This window comes from Protopterus annectens, chromosome 6.part1 (genome assembly GCF_019279795.1).
Source record: "Protopterus annectens isolate FY-2018-M chromosome 6.part1, PAN1.0, whole genome shotgun sequence".
Taxonomy (NCBI): Eukaryota; Metazoa; Chordata; order Ceratodontiformes; family Protopteridae; genus Protopterus; species Protopterus annectens.
This window is the reverse complement of record NC_056738.1, coordinates 116,244,599-116,264,215: the sequence shown is the minus strand read 5'-3', so window position 1 is coordinate 116,264,215 and position 19,617 is coordinate 116,244,599. Positions and strand designations below refer to the sequence as shown.

At 36.3% G+C, this 19,617-nt stretch overlaps 1 protein-coding gene across 1 annotated transcript in view; it reads right to left on the bottom strand.

Moving 5' to 3' along the window:
- LOC122805261 (rap guanine nucleotide exchange factor 4-like) overlaps nt 1-19,617 on the bottom strand; it is a 2,335,347-nt gene that overhangs the window by 880 nt on the left and 2,314,850 nt on the right. The gene's annotated exons all lie outside the window — the stretch shown is intronic.

Genomic DNA, 19,617 nt, shown 5'->3' with positions numbered 1-19,617 from the left:
TTAAGGACTGTGGTGTCTTTATAGTTTCCTGTTCTTCCAGATGTTCATAATGAAAAGGATTGGGGGTTGGTGGGCAGGAAGTTGAGGAAGAATAAATATGGACAACAGAGATGGGACATTATGTTAAGTACATAACTTTTTTTTAATCTGATGTCAATTTTCATTGTATCCTCAACTGTTAGGACAGAGTCCCTAGCTACCTAAAATCCTGGGTGGACTCTAAAGAAGGATATTCCTGAGCACAGCTGAGCCAAAGGCTGCTCCTCCCCTTGAGACCAGATCCAATCTGTACTGAGTGATAAAGGTATGAGTGTTTGCCCAAGTTACAGCCGCACATATATCATCCATGGAAGCTCCAGATAGAAACAGTGAAGAAGTTGTTTGGACCTAGTTGAGTGGGTTCTTAGAGGTTTTGTTAAGGTTAGACTCAACTTGTTATAGATAAATGATATGCAATCCATCAGCCATCTGGCTAAAGTTATCTTTGCAACTGATTTGCCCAGTTTAACATCTGCAAAGGACACAAATAGTTGATCTGTCTTCCTAATTTCTTTTCTCCCAAAGTAATGTCTTTCAGCTTATCCCGGTTAGGGGCCACCACAGCGGAACTCCAGTCCGGTAATGATTGACAGTGGATTTTTTTACGGTGCTGAGTTGCCAGCCCGACACCCAACCTTCAAAGAAGGCACACCCATTCACGCACACACCTACCTGCATGTCTTTAAACGTAACTCGACTATGGGGAGGACATGCAGACTCTGCACAGAAGGCGCTCCAGACGAGAATCGAACGGGAGAAGCTCTTGCGGTGAGGCAACAATATTAACCACTGCACCACTGTGGCTGTCTTTCCAATTTCTTTTGTCCTATTTAACTAAAAATGTAATTGTCTGTGAACATCCAATAAATGCAACATATATTCACCTTTATTTGTAAATTAAAGAAAGAAGACTGGCAAAATGGATAGACTGATATTGGATTCTGACACCATATTAGGAAGGAAAGAAGCATTGGTACATAATGTGACTCTATCCATATGAAAGATCAAGGATGGAGATTTAAATAACAATGCTTGAAATTTTGAAATTCTTCTAGCAGAGGTAATGGCCACTAAAAAGATAGTTTTCCAGGTCAGAAACTTAAGATTGCATTTAGCTGCTGGTTCAAAGGGAGAATGAATTAAGGCCTGCGGTATCAAGTTCAGATCCCATGGTAGAGTAGGATCTTTATACAGGGGTCTCAGCAGGAGTGTGCCTCTCAATGCTTTACAAAGTTTAGAAGAGGCCACAGAAGAATTTTTAAATCCAACATGGAAGTTAGAAATTGCTGCTAACAGAACTTTAATCATTAAGGAGCTAGATCCCTCATTAAAAATTGTTGCCAAAATTCAAGTATACTATGTACAGGAACTGAAAAGGGGTCAGTGTGTTTTTGTTGGGCCCAGCAAATGAACCTTTTCCATTTACTCATGTAAAGTTTTCCTGTAGAAGACTTATGGGAAGATAAAACAATATGACCGATTGGGAAGAGAGCATCTGTTTTCTGGCTATTAACAGAATTGGAGAAACCATGCTGTCAGCTTGAGGACTGAGATATCAGGTTGAATCATACCTGTTGGGTGAGACAGGAATGTGCATTGCTATGAGAAAGCAGTTAGATGAGATCACCCATTGCCACACTCTGAGTGCTTCTCGACACAAGGGGGACGATCTGGTTCCTCCTTGTTTGTTAATGTACTAAACTATTGACATATTGTTTGTTTGAATCACAATTGTCCCTAAAGGGAGAGCATTCTGGAAGGCCTGCAATGCTAAGAGCACTGCTCTCATCTCTAAAACATTGATATGTAAATTTGCCTCTTTCAGAGACCAAGTGCTTTGGACTGTTTTCCCCATGAAGTGCCCCACCCAGTCTGGGAAGTGTATGTGGTCACTATGGCCTTAGTTTGAGGGAAAATGAAAGGACAGCTTTGTAGAACCTGATATGACTGAATCCACAACCAGTGATATCTCTTGCATGCCTGATGGATTCTTATTTGTGTAGAAATTCCCTGGTAAAGAATTGACCACTGTGTTGCTAGCATCCATTGAAAAATTCTTATCTGAAATCTTGCTAGACGAACTAAGATTATGGCAGTCGACATAGACCCCAAGGGTTGAAGGATTAACAGGGCTGAAATTTTAGTATTGCAAATTATTTTCCCTGACCTGGAATCTAATAGTCTGCACTCCTGAAAGAGGAAGAGAAGCTATCACTGAGATCATGTTGAAGACTGCTCCTATGAATTCCAAGGTTTTTGTTGGCTGTAACTGAGACTTCTTGTAATTTATGGTTATCCCCAGATGAGAAGAAATCTGAAATACCTGATCTTTTGCTCTTGTTAGTAGATGCCTTGTCGGGGTGGTAATGAGCCAGTCATCTAGATATGGAAGCATACGAATCCCTGTAGTCTCAAGTGAGCTGCTACCACTGCCATGCATTTGGTGAACACCCTGGGGGCTGTGGTAAGGTCAAAGAGAAGTACTCTGAACTGATAATGACTGGCTTCCAGCCAGAAGTATAAATACTTTCTGGATTGTCTGTTCGTTTTTATGTGATAATATTCATCCTGAAGTTCTATCGAGCATATCCAGTCATTCTTGCCCAGGAAGAGTATTATGGACTGAACTAGACTGGCAAATTAATGGATAGACTGATACTGAATTCTGACACCATTTTAGGAAATAAATATGGATTGGTACGTAATGTGACTCTGTCCTTATTAAAGATCAGGTATGGAGGTTTAAATGACAATGCTTGAAGTTCTGAAATTCTTTTAGCAGAGGTAATGGCTACTAGAAAAAGAAGTTATGTTCTTACCATAATGTTGCATCTGTGTTGTCAATCTTCATTTATCCTTGAACCTTTGAAAATTCAGTTCCAATCCTCAGAACCGGCTCGGCCATTACACAACTTGCAGAAGCCAAATACTCTTAAGCTAAGTCTCTACGCACAATACCCCTCTCCAGATTACCTCAGATCAAGTTTGCAGCTACACAGGAGGATGGAAGAATATATATATTCAATTGAAGAGGCTATGTCCAAGGTCAAACCTGTTAAAGTTACCAGAACAAGCATCTGATCTTCCAAAGAGTCTGTTAGAGGGTGAAGGAGTGTGGGGTGCCAAAGATAAATGAAGATTGACAACACAGATGGAATGTTATGGTAAGAACATAACTTCTTTATCAGATGTTGTCAATCTTCATTTTATCTTTGACTTTGGGACAGTTCCCAGCTACTTTAAATCTTGGGTGGCCTCATAGAAGGATATTCCTGAGAACCATATAGCCAAAGGATGCTCTTCCCCTGAAGACCAAATCCACTGTGTAATGAGTGATAAAGATATGAGGAGTAGCCCAGTTTGCTACTGCACATATGTCATCCATGGAAGCCTTAGAATGGAAAACAGCAGACATGGCTGTTGCCCTAGTAGAATGTGCTCTTACTGGCGTTGGCAATTGGTTATTCTTTTTATTGTAGATGAACATAATATAGTCTCTTAACCACCTTAACATGGTGACTTTTGAATTAGATTTCCCCAGAGATGGACTGGAGAAAAAGACAAATAACTGATCCTACTTTCTAAACACTTTAGTCCTGCTGAGGTAGAAATATAATTGCCTGTGAACATCCAGCAAATGTAAGCAATATTCACTTTTGTTGGAAAAATATGGAAAGAAAACAGGTAAGTCAATTGGTTTGATTAATATTAGTTTCCGAGACCATCTTAGGAAGAAAAGATGGGTTGGTTCTTAGTGAAACCCTATCCTTATGAAAAATCAAATATGAGGATTTTGATGATAGTGCTTGTATTTTGGAAATTCTGGTGGAGGTAATGGCTTTCATAAAAATGGTCTTCCATGAAAGAAACTTTAAGTGGCAGGTAGCCGCCAGTTCAAAGGGGGAAAGGACCAAGTACTGCAGAACCATAGTCAGATCCCAAGGAGCTAGAGGGTCTTTATACAGTGGTTTCAAACACAAGGTTCCTTTCATGAACACTTTATACATTCTATGGGAAATTAGCGAATGGTCTTCAAAGATTTTGTGGAAATTGGAAATAGCAGCTAGTTGGACCTTAATAGTAGAAACAGATGCTCCTTGTTCAAAAAGAGTAGCTAAAAATTCTAACACCTTTTCAACTGGTGCGGAGAAGGGGTTAAGACCATTATTGTGCACCCAAATAGAAAATCTTTTCCACTTGCTGTGGTAAAGTTTCCTGGTGGAAGGTTTATGGGAAGCCAGTCATTTGTTTTTTTTTTTTGGACTGGAGCAGATACATTTTTCTGCCTGGCATCTAAGGGAATTGGTGGAGCCAAGCTGTAAGCTTGAGGTTCTGAAGATTGGGGTGCACCAGTCCCTGAGGATGAGCCAGAAGATCCTGAACTGGGTCCAGAATCCATGGACAGTAAATTAGATGAGACCAGAGAAAGGGGAACTACACTTGTCGAGGCCAAAAGGGTACAATAAGGATCACCTTGCTTCTCAACCTGCTGTCTTTCTTTAAGAAGAGAGAAATCAGTGGGAAGGGGGGGGCATAAAGTAGATTGGAGGGCCAATCATGAAGGAGAGCATCTCTTTGGGACTCCCACTGTGGGGGGAATAGGGTGAAGTAGCTGCTGCACTTGTTGTTCAGGGGAGATGGAAACAGGTCACAGCAAGGCTGGCCCCAGCAACAGAAAATCTCTTCCACCACTCTGGAATTGAAATACCACTCATAAGGTAGGATAATGCACCTGCTTAACTTGTCCAATATCACATTTGAGCTCCCCAAATGTGCATTTCTATCAGAAAATGGTTGGAAGAAATTGCCCATTGCCACACTCAAAGAACTTCTCAACACAGAGTGTAAGACCTGGTTCTGCCTTGTTTGTTGATGAACCAAACTACTGACATATTATTTGATTGAATTGCAATTGTTCCTGGGAGAAGGGCATTTTGGAAGGCTCAAAATGCTAACAGCACTGCCCTCAATTTCAGAAGGTTGATTTGTAAATTGGCCTCTGAGGACCAAGTGCCTTGGACTGTTCGGCCAAGATGATGCCCCCTTCCCCATCTAGGAGTCATCCGTGGTCACTATGGCCTTGGGTTGAAGTGGAACAAAGGGAAGGCCTAAGAGGATTTCCTTGGATTCCATCCACCAGGATAAGTCCTTCTTGCAATGACTGGTGATTAAAATTGGATGTGTCCCTGGATAGGTCAGGATGGATCACTGGAATGCCAAAAGCCACTGTAGCAGCCTCATGTGAAATCTTGCTAGCAGAACTAAGGTACTGGCTGCTGCTATGGACCCTAAAGCTTGACAAACTAAAAGTGAAGGTATCTTGTCATAAGTAAGAATGGCCTGTACTTGGGATCTTATCTTCTGTAGCCTGTGGATATGAAGGGAAGCTATACAACTGATGGTATTTAGACAGGTTCCTATGAACTCTAGATCTTGAGTCAGACTTAGTTGAGATTTTGATTGGTTCACTGTAATGCCCAGAAGAGCAAACATGCGTAGAATGACATTAGTTGCTTGAAGCAGTACATGCCTGGTGGGAGCAGTAATGATCCAAACAAAAAATACTGCTGAACTAAGGAACACAAATGAACTGGAAACAACGGCTCCTGATGTATAAACAATCCTTAATCATGTAAACAGTTTGATCGAACTGGAACGAGCACTCCAATGCACAATAATAATGTCCACAAGTTGCAAAATCAGCATGAAAACCACTGTTTGTTAAAAAAGAAAAACGATTTAATTACCAGACGTAAAGTTAAGCGCTTTTCGTCCCACAGGTTGTGGGACTTCTTCAGACAAACAGAGCTGTAAAAACAGCTAAGTTTAAATACTGCTTTTGGCGGCAAAATACAAGTGCTGTTGCTAAGCAACTATAACAATTGTACAATAATTTAAAAAGCACTCAAAACAAACAACAAAATTAGTGCTTCTTTTTAAAAATAATATATAACATATGTTACATTCATGAAAAATCCGGTGATAAAAAATATTCACTGAAGTCAGCCGTAGTTCATTTTCTGTAAATAAATAAAGCAATACGATAATATAATAAAAAATACTTTTCACCATTATGGTTTCTATATAATTGACCTAAAGTCACCTGATAGTTCAAGTACATCAAACCGTACATAGTGATTAATAAATCGTCCACAAGTAATCATATTACTAATAAATGCCAAGTATACAAAATGTATATATACTGTTGATCTACTGTGATGTATTGTATACAATATAAAAACTGTCACAAATGTAACATTGCGATCCCGCTGAAAAACTGAAGATCGCAAAAATTCATACAATCACACAAATGCCAAATACCATGTATAGTGTACATTTGTATAACCTAATTGTATCATATTTAGTGTTGCTTTCTTATTATAAATAAATATTCACTAAAAATACCTAACTGTTCAATCAGATAAAGAAGTGTTGGTTAATAAATCAATAGTAATGTGGGCACTATCAAACATCCAAATTTATTATGTTTGTTATTTTATTTATGTATACTAATAAACAATAATATACATAAATGTTCCGACCCTAAAGCAAAAATTATAGAACAATTTAATATATATACAATAGTCGTAAAGACCCATACACTTAATTACATTACTCGTACCACAATGTTTACTATAAATAAGAAATGTCTGAAATATCAACAAATAGTTAATATTAGCTATGTTTAATGTCTTTAACTATATTGTACTAAAGTAATGTAATACCTGATGTCAATCAGTAAGGGTCATACTATTACATATATATAACAAATGTAATCAATATCTGGTAATACGTTGTGCTGAAAGCAATGTGTGACACCAAATATCAATAAATGTGAAGCAAATAGTATAGTACAAATATTTTAATGACGCAAACTCCTTAACTTCAAAATAGGATAAAGGGAACATATTTCATTCAATCCAGGGGGTGCACTGGCAAAACAACGTATCTGCCAATACAATTCTAGGACTTCCAATAGTACTTGATTGGGCCCTCCACGACTATCTGGCATTATCGTGTCAACTGCTCTAAACAGAAAAGTATGATTAGTGTTTTCAGCAACATGCTTAGCCAATGCGTTGTCTGTTTTGTTTTTCTTAATGGCATACAGGTGTTCGTATACCCGCTCACGCAACTTCCTGTCCATCTTCCCAAAATAGAAAGCAGGGCATAGTTGACACTGAGCAAGGTATATAACTCCTGATGATAAACAATTGAATTTATGTTTTACATGATAAGTGACATTCCTATGGCGAAACTTAAGGGTAAGGGTGGTGGTTTGGTCATTATGACTCAACAACAGTATATTGGAAAAATGTTGTTTACACTTAATAGTGCAGCATATCAAATATCATCTAAGAACGAATTAAACCAAGCATATCACACTATAAAGTCTTTATTCAATGATTTTTTCATTGAGGGAAGAATTGACTTGACTACTTTAAATTATTTAATTATGCTTACACCTAGAATATCTGTCCTCTTTGGTATACCCAAGATTCACAAATCTTTGATTAATCCACCTATGAGACCATTAGTTGATGCATGTAACAGTATGACGTATCCTTGTGCCAAAATGATAGACACAATTATGAAAAAATATGTATCCAAAGAAAAAGCTATATGTAAGGATTCGTGGTCCTTTTTACATCACATTAACAACCTTGAGTTTAGTGATACGCTTAATTTCCTAACGGTAGATGTAAAAGATTTATATACCTGTATACCACATACTTAAGGTATAGAATGGGTAAGTTTCATTTTAAGGAAACATGGTGCTCCGCGGACTGAAATTAAACTAATAGAGGAAATGTTAGACATTGTCTTGTCCTATAATTTCTTCACCTTTGACAACAAGATTTACCTGCAGAAAATAGGCATAGCCATGGGGTTGCCGTGTGGGGGCAGCTTTGCGAACCTGGTTATGGCCTATTGGGAACAAGAACTAGCAAGTAGGAACATCAATATCATAAATAAAATTAAATATTACACACAATTTTTGGATGACATTTTTATTCTATTAGACGACAATGAAATTCTGGCAACTGAACTAGTATCATTATTCAACTCTAGTTCCGATTTTTCAGTCTTTACATCTACGTATAGTAATGATAGGATAACTTATTTAGATGTTGATTTATGTAAAGACTTAATCAACAAGGTCTTTTATGCCAATATACACAGAAAGGAAACATATTCTAATACCTTTTTACATTACAGTAGTAGTCATCCTTCTTATCAGAAGAAATCTGTAGTAAAAGGTCAATTAGTACGGGAAGCTCGAATGGTCTCCAGGAATGACGATTTCCATAACGAATGCCAACTTTTAGGATCTATGTTTATGAGTAGAGGTTACCCCAAACAATTTGTGGATAATTTGATTCAAGAAGTAACCACCAAAAGAGAGACAGGTATGTATCAACCTATTCTCAGTGTCACTAAACAACAAGTAGAAACTGGTCGTATTACTGACCTTTCATCTATAAAATTAGCTTTCACCACCCCTTTCAGTATAGATAGTGACATTATTACCCTAATTATGAACAAAAATTGGAACATCATCACCAATGATAGTGACATTAGTAAACAATTTCCATCCAAACCAAAAATAGTATGGAAAAAAGGGAGAAATCTCAAACAAATTATACAAAGTGACACTAGGACATTATCATGGCGGACAGGCATGTTCCAATGTAACATGTGTAAATATTGTTCACATATGAATACAGGGGAAAGTTTCACCATTAGGAATGTCACTTATCATGTAAAACATAAATTCAATTGTTTATCAACAGGAGTTGTATACCTTGCTCAGTGTCAACTATGCCCTGCTTTCTATTTTGGGAAGACAGACAGGAAGTTGCGTGAGCGGGTATACGAACACCTGTATGCCATTAAGAAAAACAAAACAGACAACGCATTGGCTAAGCATGTTGCTGAAAACACTAACCACACTTTTCTGTTTAGAGCAGTTGACACGATAATACCAGACAGTCGTGAAGGGCCCAGTCAAGTACTATTGGAAGTCCTAGAATTGTATTGGCAGATACGTTGTTTTGCCAGTGCACCCCCTGGATTGAATGAAATATGTTCCCTTTATCCTATTTTGAAGTTAAGGAGTTTGCATCATTAAAACATTTGTGCTATACTATTTGCTTCACATTTATTGATATTTGGTGTCACACATTGCTTTCAGCACAACGTATTACCAGATATTGATTACATTTGTTATATATATGTAATAGTATGACCCTTACTGATTGACATCAGGTATTACATTACTTTAGTACAATATATTTAAAGACATTAAACATAGCTAATATTAACTATTTGTTGATATTTCAGACATTTCTTATTTATAGTATACACTGTGGTATGAGTAATGTAATTAAGTGTATGGGTCTTTACGACTATTGTATATATTAAATTGTTCTATAATTTTTGCTTTGGGGTCAGAACAGTTATGTATATTATTGTTTATTAGTGTACATAAATAAAATAACAAACATAATAAATTTGGATGTTTGATAGTGCCCACATTACTATTGATTTATTAACCAACACTTCTGTTTTATTTATCCGATTGAACAGTTAGGTATTTTTAGTGAATATTTATTTATAATAAGAAAGCAACACTAAATATTATACAATTAGGTTATACAAATGTACAGTATACATGGTATTTGGCATTTGTGTGATTGTATGAATTTTAGCGATCTTCAGTTTTTCAGCGGGATCGCAATGTTACATTTGTGACAGTTTTTACATTGTATACAATGCATCACAGTAGATCACCAGTATATATACATTTTGTATACTTGGCATTTATTAGTAATATGATTACTTGTGGACTATTTATTAATCACTATGTACGGTTTGATCTACTTGAACTATCAGGTGACTTTAGGTCAATTATATAGAAACCGTAATGGTGAAAAGTATTTTTTATTATATTATCGTATTGCTTTATTTATTTACAGAAAATGAACTACAGCTGTCTTCAGTGAATATTTTTTTATCACCGGATTTTTCATGAATGTAACATATGTTATATATTATTTTTAAAAAGAAGCACTAATTTTGTTGTTTGTTTTGAGTGCTTTCTAAATTATTGTACAATTGTTATAGTTGCTTAGCAACGACGCTTGTATTTTGACACCAAAAACAGTATTTAAACTTTGCTGTTTTTACAGCTCTGTTTGTCTGAAGAAGTCCCACAATCTGTGGGACGAAAAGTGCTTAACTTTACATCTGGTAATTAAAAAAAAGGAATACCTTACCTTCCAAGTCTTCTGTAATATCAGTTCTGTTGGGATGATGAAGTATGGGATCTAATACTCACCCCTGCAGTATGAGATCTAAAACTCACCCTTGCACTACATCACTAGTAATAATTCAACTGAGTAGAGCCTGCCAAATGCTTTGATAATATCTAAGTGAGCTATGTGAAGAGCACCTTTCATTAAAATGTACTGGTTATCCAGCTGAAAAAATGTAGCACTAGTCAGATTGTCTGGCATGTCCTTCCCACTCTTAATTCAGTCATCATTATTCCATTGCATTAGGACTGGCGTAAAATATTTTAAATTATCTTATTTCATTATTGATTCTATGATCTTCTCTGCAAGTAGAATCATGCTGGTAGGTCAGCATGTTTTAGTCTCTTCCATGCTTCCACTTTTGTGAGGGGGAAATACATCTGCCACTTTTTATTCTTCAAGACTCTTACCCCTCTCTCACAAATTGTTAAAACTTCTGGTATTTTTTACATATCACTTATCTTTTCTCTTAAAACTGTATGGCAGATCTCATCAGACATCATTGCCTTGTCCATCTTCAGTTTTCAACTGTTTCTTGATCTTTTCTTCTGTTAAAGGAATATGATGGCTATCGTTACTCTACATTTATGATACATCTGTGTTTTTGTTTTGAAAATACTGAGTAGAAATATCAAAGCATCACCCCATATGTTCATACCCTCAACCTCTTAGAAGAAGAAATCAAGACAAAGCCATAAATAATGGTGGAGAAAAGTCCAAAATAGGGACAATTTTTAAATGTTGCTGTTACAAACTTAGAACGTTGATAGAATAAGAGGTTTTGTGTTAGCATGAATTTTCTGAAGAGTATGAAGTCTGAAAGTCAAATATCTGTCATTATTTTCTATCTTCAGTCTTTAATGATTTGCCAATGATTTGCTAGAAAAATACAATTTTATGAAAAATGACCAAAAATATGAGGCAAATATTTGACATTCTGTGAAAATCTGTACAGCTGAGAGGTATGCATACATTTATTTCTCCATTTTCTGCCCTCTGCCCTCTTTAATTAAAACTGCTTATTCCTACTTTTGAATTTCTTTGCAATTATATGCATTATGAAAATACTGTTGCCCTGCTATGACTGATCTAGGTATCTCTTCCTCAGTTTTTGTCTTTGTCTTTAATGATTGCATTGTCCTCTTCTCTGTCCTTTAGCTAGTGTTGTCTGCCATTGTGCTTACATTTCTCATTATACTCTGTAACAGTGTATCAAGATGTCACGTCATTTGAGAAGCTTATTTTATCTTCTGGTTAGCACAGTTTTGTCAGTGTTTTATAGTTCTTTTTTATTGTTCGTTTATACATTTCAGAAACTTCACTAAAACCATTTATAAAAATAATAATTTTTCTTCTTTCTAATTTTGTATATTTATTTCCATACAATTCTGCAGCTTATGTGATGGCACTTATACATTACAGCTGTTCTACCTCATAACCTCTACTACTTTTCAGAGATTTCCCAACACTTCACTCCTTTTTGTCAAAGCCTACTCTACTGAAGTCTATTAACAATAATTTGAATTGCCTTAACAATGTAGTTAAAACTGACTACAACCCACACTACTTCATATCTACTAGTACCCCAGCAGATGCCCACTTTCCAGGTATGAAAAACTCTCCCCATCTATGTTTGGGGAAACTAGTTCCAAAAAATCTCTAAGTCTCTTGAGTATATTTTAGGGGTCTATATTATGATATTGCATGCTCAGAAGAGTGAACAACACATAATCGACTCCATGTAAGTGTAAGCTTATGACGTCAAAACCTCAGAACAGTGATTTTTTTCCAAGAGAAAAAAAAATTGCTGTTCTGAAACAAACAAAAAAAAAAAAAAACCTGTAAAACATTACATAATGTGGGGGGCGGAGCCCTCCACACCCCCCGACATGGAGGGCTGTGCCCCCTACACCCCCCCTACTTAAATATATCCACTCTGAGAGTGTACTACAGTGCCGAAAAGGCAAAGTAGCGAAAGCGGCCAAGCAAATTCTTTCTCAGGGATAGAATTTGCTGAAAAGCCCCTTCGCTATTTTGCCTTTTCTCGCTTTTCAGATCGACAAAGACACATTCAACAACCTGCGTCTGCGACAGCATAATAGGGAGCCTATTTTAGTACTGGTTATCTGAGAACAATCTTTGTACAGCATTAATAAATATATTGCTATTTGAGGTGTCTACAGCTAACATGATCCATTTAACATCTGGTATATTAAAGCCACCCATTTTTGTAATCTGCTGAATATCTTCTATCATTTTCTTATATATTTTCTCATCTTGAAGACAGATGTCTATATGCAACTCCTTGTGCAACCTTATTTGCTATTTCCTGAGTTAACCAGTGGCTACAATACATTTGCTTCTACTTTTGTAATTGCTAGTTATATCACCTTGCTCCCTTCCCTTAGAGGACTATACATTTACCATCATTTTGTTTTTTTTTTCCCTACATTCTCCTTCCTATAAACTGTATTTCTCATTATGTTTACCTAGTTATTGTTCTCAGTATATCATATTTCTGTTACTGCAACAGTAGTATGACATTGTTTTTTCCACTAAAGCCACTGGATCAAGTAACTCTGTGTCTGGACTGTGGGCAGTGGTACTGAATAGCCTTCTTTTTTCACATTGCCCCTTTTTTGCCTCATCTATATTGAAAATACATATACTTTTTGCCAATTTATCCACTAATTTCCTTATATTGCATTTATTAATTCAGTTTATGTCACTAAGTAAACACTATCCCTAGATCCCATTACTGACATCTCAGTTCTCCTACCTATCATAACCAACCACTTCTCCTTCTTCTTCTTTCGGCTGCTCCCGTTATGGGTCGCCACAGTGGATCATCTGTTTCCATTTTTTCCTGTCCTTTGCATCTTGCTCTGTCACACCAACCACCTGTATGTCCTCTCTCACCACATCCATAAACCTTATCTTAGGCCTTCCTCTTTTCCTGTTACCTGGCAGCTTAATCCTTAGCATCTTTTTCCCAATATACTCTGCATCCCTCCTCAGCACATGTCCAAACAAACATAATCTTGCCTCTCTGGCTTTGTCTCCAAACCTTTAAACCTGGGCTGACCCTCTAATATACATATTCCTAATTCTGTCCACCCTCGTCACACCCAGTGCAAATCTTAACATCTTTAACTCTGCCACGTCCAGCTCTGACTCCTGCCTTTTTGTCAATGCCACCAACCACTGTCCCACGCATTTACTTTTAATAAACAGTAAAACTTCCACCAATCCTAATATCATTTAGGGTTCAGTCAAACAATAGCATTACAAAACAGAAAAACTGTCTACTTTCCTTCATCTGGCCTGATATGCTCTCAAAAGATGACCATACAGTCTCCTCCACCTTCAAGACAAATCCTTCCCCAAAATTTAAAGACTACATGGAGTGCAGAGAAACAACTGACTGACCAAAGATCTAAAACACCTTCTCAAACTTAGAGATAAAGTATGACAAAAGTTGAAACTAAACACCATCACTGAAAATTGTACCTCCTTTGTCTGTATTATGAATCTAGTCAAACAAGCAATCTAGTAGTGTAAAATCATCCTCTGCCAAAACAATCACACCTCCTACGATTTTATAAGCAGTTATAGTAAGAGGTTAACAGCATCAATGACAAAATAACACCAAAAGACATCAAGTATACTGTAGAGATTATTTGATGAAAAAATAAACTATTATAAGCAGATTTCCTTCATTAATTCAGCCACCTTCACAAGATGAACAGAGGCATTACAAAAATTAACTTATTTCTTCCTCACCCCAGATCCTCCCTTCTCTTTCAAACACATAAAATATAAGGTACTCTTGGAACTGCTTGACAATATCCCTGACCACATTCTTCTTGGATTTGATAACCTTAACCCATGGTTTATATATCTAAAACAAAGAACAACTTACTTGTCCACTGAGTACCTCTCAACTGTACAGATTTTTGCAGAATGTCCAGATGTTTGCCTCATTTTTGGCCATTTTTTTCAGAAAATTGTGGTTTTCTGGCAAATTAGTGTCAAATCATAAAAGACTGAATTTAGAAAATAATGAGAGACCTTTGAGTTTCAGACTTCATACCCTTCAGAAAATTCATGCTAATGCAAAACCTGTTAAGTTTGTAAGAGCAATATTTAGCAATTGTCCCTATCTTTGAGCCATTGTCCCACTTTTATTTATGGCTTTGCACAGGTTTCTTGCTCTAAGAGGTTGAGAGGTATGCCACTGACACACATATGTAATAACATCTTCATAAAACATCATACCGACAATTTGGAAAAAAGCTCTTATTAAACCATGGCCAAAACTGCCCAATCCTAACAACACCTTACACTTTCACTTTATCTCTATACTTCCTGTTTTACTCAAACTCCTTGAAAAAAAAACTGTCAGTACTCGGCTACTGTAATCTATTCATCACTACCACCTTCTGTCTCAAAAGCAGCATGGCTTCTTATCTGGAATGAGCACCATGACAGCTTTGTAGACCCTGACTGATGACATTCTACAAAACACAGTCAGAAGTATCCTTGCACAAGCTTTATTTGTGGATCTCACCAAGGCATTTGAATTTATTGATCATAATCTTCACATGATAAAATTATAAAACTGATAGCTTAACCAGGTCTGAAAACTTATTCTCAAACTCCTCAGAACTAAAACAGGGTCAGATACATCAACTCTGAGCTCCACAAGAGTCCATCCTAGCTTCACCTTTTCTGTAGTTTTATTAACAACCTACCAAATGACAAGATCCAAATGCATCTCATCCTGTATGCTGATGATTCAGTCATCTACAGAGAGAGTCACTCTCACACCAAAATCCAATCCCAGCTTCAAGCAGACCTAGACTTCCTACACGAATGGCTAATTAATGAAACTGATACTCACTGTTTCAAAAAACCCCAAACCATGCTGTTTAGTACACCTTACAATTTTTCACATTGTCCTGGTAACAATAATATTTCAGACCTTCATAATTCCATATCTGAAACTAAAATATCTTTCAAATATCTTGGAATCTGACTTGATCAACCACTTAATTATAATTTCCATCAAGATAAAACTAGAAGTAAAATCAACTCTCTCCTTTTCGGGGGCAAAATAAGATTCACTCATTCTTTCTTCACCGGTCAGATCTGCCAAAGGGATGGCAGTCTTTCTCTCCTAAGTGAACATGGTCTCCTGATTATTGCTTACACCTCCAAGAAGAACATTACTACTACTTCTTTACAAATTATCTTCAACTATTTATATCTGTTGCTTTAGCACTAACTTCCCATCCAAGAACAGTACTACCTCACCCTGAACACCTGAACAAGGCAAAATGACTCCCCATTACGCAAAAAACAGACCTCCTCCTAGGTTCTGAGATCTTTAAACTTCTACATCTAAAAACCTTTACATCTACGTCAGCCAACTACATGAAAAAAATGTTTCCTATGATCTAATGTACTATTCACAAATAGATCCCACTCATATAACCCCTAGGATAATTTCCACTCACCAAGGCATTTGAACATGTTGAACTTCCATTGTTCACTCAGTTTGACAATGTCTCGCTTCACATGATAAGGAAATTACCAACTATTTCCAATTCAGACCTGGACTTTAAATTTACCTGCTAGAACAAGCAAGCTCAGTGTACTTGCTTTTCTAATGGCTATGTCACCATATCTTTACTACATCTTTCTTCCTGTACATGTCTTTGCTTTATTCCACCTCTCCACTTTCCCAATGATGTGGATTTTATTGTACCTACTATATATATATATATATATATATATATATATATATATATATATTATCATAGCTTCATCATTGATTGTATGGTATAATGCTTATCCTATAAAGTTTTTAACTTCACATTTCTTGTAATGTCTTAATGACCTTTTACTTTTTTTGTACTAGCTATAAAATATTTTCACCCTATCTATGCCTGAAATTGGATTGGTCAGGTGTGATGCGTGCCTTAACCCAAATATACACACACACACACACACACACACACACACACACACACACACACACACACACACACACACACACACACACACACACACACACACACACACACACACACACACACACACACACACACACACACACACACACAAAAAAAAAAATATATATATATATAGTAGTGTAATAACACTGATGGATTCAGCACCCAGGAAGCACGACAAACTTCAAGATTCCATATACAAACTCCTTTATTTAATAAAATACAGACAGCGCTTTCGCACCAGGTGCTTCCTCAGATCTTCACATTGAATCACATTTTTCAGGAAGTATATATACCCAGTGGAATTAAATCAAATTAAATTCAATTGATTATTCACTTAATATAATTGTTCAATCAACATACACAATATAATTGGAAGAGTTAGTTAGATGCATAGAGAGCCAGTATGAAACGAATTCAATGTAACACTTCATTGAATTCGTTTCATACTGGCTCTCTATGCATCTAACTAACTCTGCCAATTATGTTGTGTATGTTGATTGAACAATTATATTAAGTGAATAATCAATTGAATTTAATTTGATTTAATTCCACTGGGTATATATACTTCCTGAAAAATGTGATTCAATGTGAAGTTCTGAGGAAGCGCACCTTGGTGCGTGAAAGCGCTTGTCTGTCTGTATTTTATTAAATAAAGGTGTTCGTATATGGAATTTTGAAGTTAGTCGTGCTTCCTGGGTGCTGAATCCATCAGTGTTATTACACTACATTGTTTTTCGTTTGGCTGAGGATTCTATTGGGACCATCTGGTATATTTTATATTTTATCTACCGTTTGCTTTACTGGAGGGACCACACCATGGAAGGCATTCCAATAGAGCTTGACTACAATCCAACATCCAGGGGTAGTCAACAAGTATGGGAGAACCTGATTCATCCACAAGAAAATCTGTTACTATTGTTGGATCTACAGGTATCTGTTGATGTACCCACTTCTACAATTGAATCTAACAACATGACTGAATTTAATGCAATGTTAAAACAGTTAGAGAATGATATGTACAGGCTACAAAGGTACTCTTGGCAATGCAAGCACTTGGAGGCTTGCGTACATTTCAAAGTAATACCGAGAGGTATGCGAGTACTTTGTATGCCGACATATGGAGAACAACATCCGATTCTCCTCAAGAAATGGCAAGATTTAAATATTAATATGGGTTTCAGTTACATCAACTTATTACTAGAATATTTTCTACCATTGGAAGTAGAGATACAGAAAAAAGTAGAGTTGCTACGGAAAGACATTTATGAACGTTTTACATCTAACAGTTTCTGCATGAGGAAACTTGATAGTCTCCACTCACAGTTAAACATATATAATGAAAAACTCAAGTTGATAAAACAACGAAAGTTGTGCAGGGACCATAATGACTTTTCAACTGGGAATATCTTTGTATGGCCGAGAGTACAACAAAACACACAACCATATGCAACTATGAATATGGAAGGAGGAGCGGATGACGTCATGACGCCTAAAACACACGCGGAGGACCAAACTGGTCGGAATAGGGAGCGGAAAGAAACGGAAGCAGTTCCTGATGCTGTACCAACGGAAGCAGTTCCTGATGCTGTATCGAATGAAAAGTTACATTTAAACGCTTGGAATACAATTAAAACAGGCGTTGATTTATCCACACCACCTCCTAATCAACAGGCCCTTGGAGGAGCCCTTAAAGATACTGAACAGGTTGTTCGTCCAAAAACAGTGAACATGGAAGATACACGTTTTTTACCTTACCCCATAAAACAAACACACTATACGAGAGGTCGTTCGCTGAGCAAAGGTCCAAGAAAGAGAAAGTTCTCGGAAGAGAGATATGGACAAAGAAAAAATGTAAGGAGTTAAATTATTTGGTATATGACTTCTCTAATAAGACAATAGATGAAACTGATTTGACAATATTGAATAAAGGATTGGGTTTTATACCCTCACAGCCCAGTAAGCTAAATAATACATTAACTGACCTACGTTTATTTGGCAGGTTAGTAGCATTGAAAGTCTATTTTCATAGTAATACTGGAATATTTGAAGCTGGGAAAACTGTTAAATTAAAAAAGAAAAGTAGCTTTATTCCACCTACACCCAATAATGTTGAATGTTTCATCAGAACATGTGAGAATGATTTTTACAAATATTACATAGAAGGTAACAAAAAGAGAAATAGATTCTATAACATGACCACCTCAGATATTAATTCTCTAATGAAATTGAAAAATGATGATATGTTAATTATAAAACCAGCCGATAAAGGGGGTGGTATAATACTTATGGATACACCAGATTATATGGAAAGCATGTACACACTTTTGAATGATACAAAAACTTATACTGTTATATCTGCTATTGATGTATCTAAAATTATACAGAATGTACACAATGATATTTATGATCTCTTAATGTGTAGACAAGTAGATAGAGAACTATATGATTTTTTGGTCATTGACCTACCATAGATTCCTTGCATGAAAGGATTGCCCAAGGTACACAAAGGAATATTCCCACTTCCAATGCGCCCGATTGTTTCAGGCAGGGGATGGGTCACCTCAAGCATATCTATATATTTAGAAACTGTATTAAGACCTATAGTTGATTCCATCTCTACCATTCTCAAAGATACGTATCATTTATTGGATGACATCAAGAAGTTCAATACAGAATGTATAAATGTATTGGATGGTTGCATTTTGGTAACCTTAGATGTTAAAAATCTCTTTACCAGCATACCAAACAAACATGGTTTACAAGCCATGAGGGAAGTACTGAACTTGGATACTGATTTTGATACAGATGAACAAACTTTATTGTCTCATCTTTTACAGACGGTTCTTGAAAACAATGTATTTATATTTGAAGACAAGTATTACTTACAGCAATGGGGAGTTGCCATGGGCACCCCCGTTGCGAATACTTATGCTAACTTAGTGGTTTTTAATTGGGAGAAAAATAACCTTTTCAATAATGTAATATATAAAAATAATGTCAGAATGTATAGAAGATTTGTAGATGACATTCTGATTTTATGGGAAGGTACTTTGAATGAATTTAATGAATTTTTAATATATTTAGAATCTACTACTAAGTTTTTAAAATTCACCATGGAATGGTCATATACCCAGATTAGTTTTTTAGATATCAATATCATTATCAATGGAAACCAGATAGAAACTACTCTATACAGGAAGTCATGCTGGAGGAATACCCTTCTACATTATAACAGCATG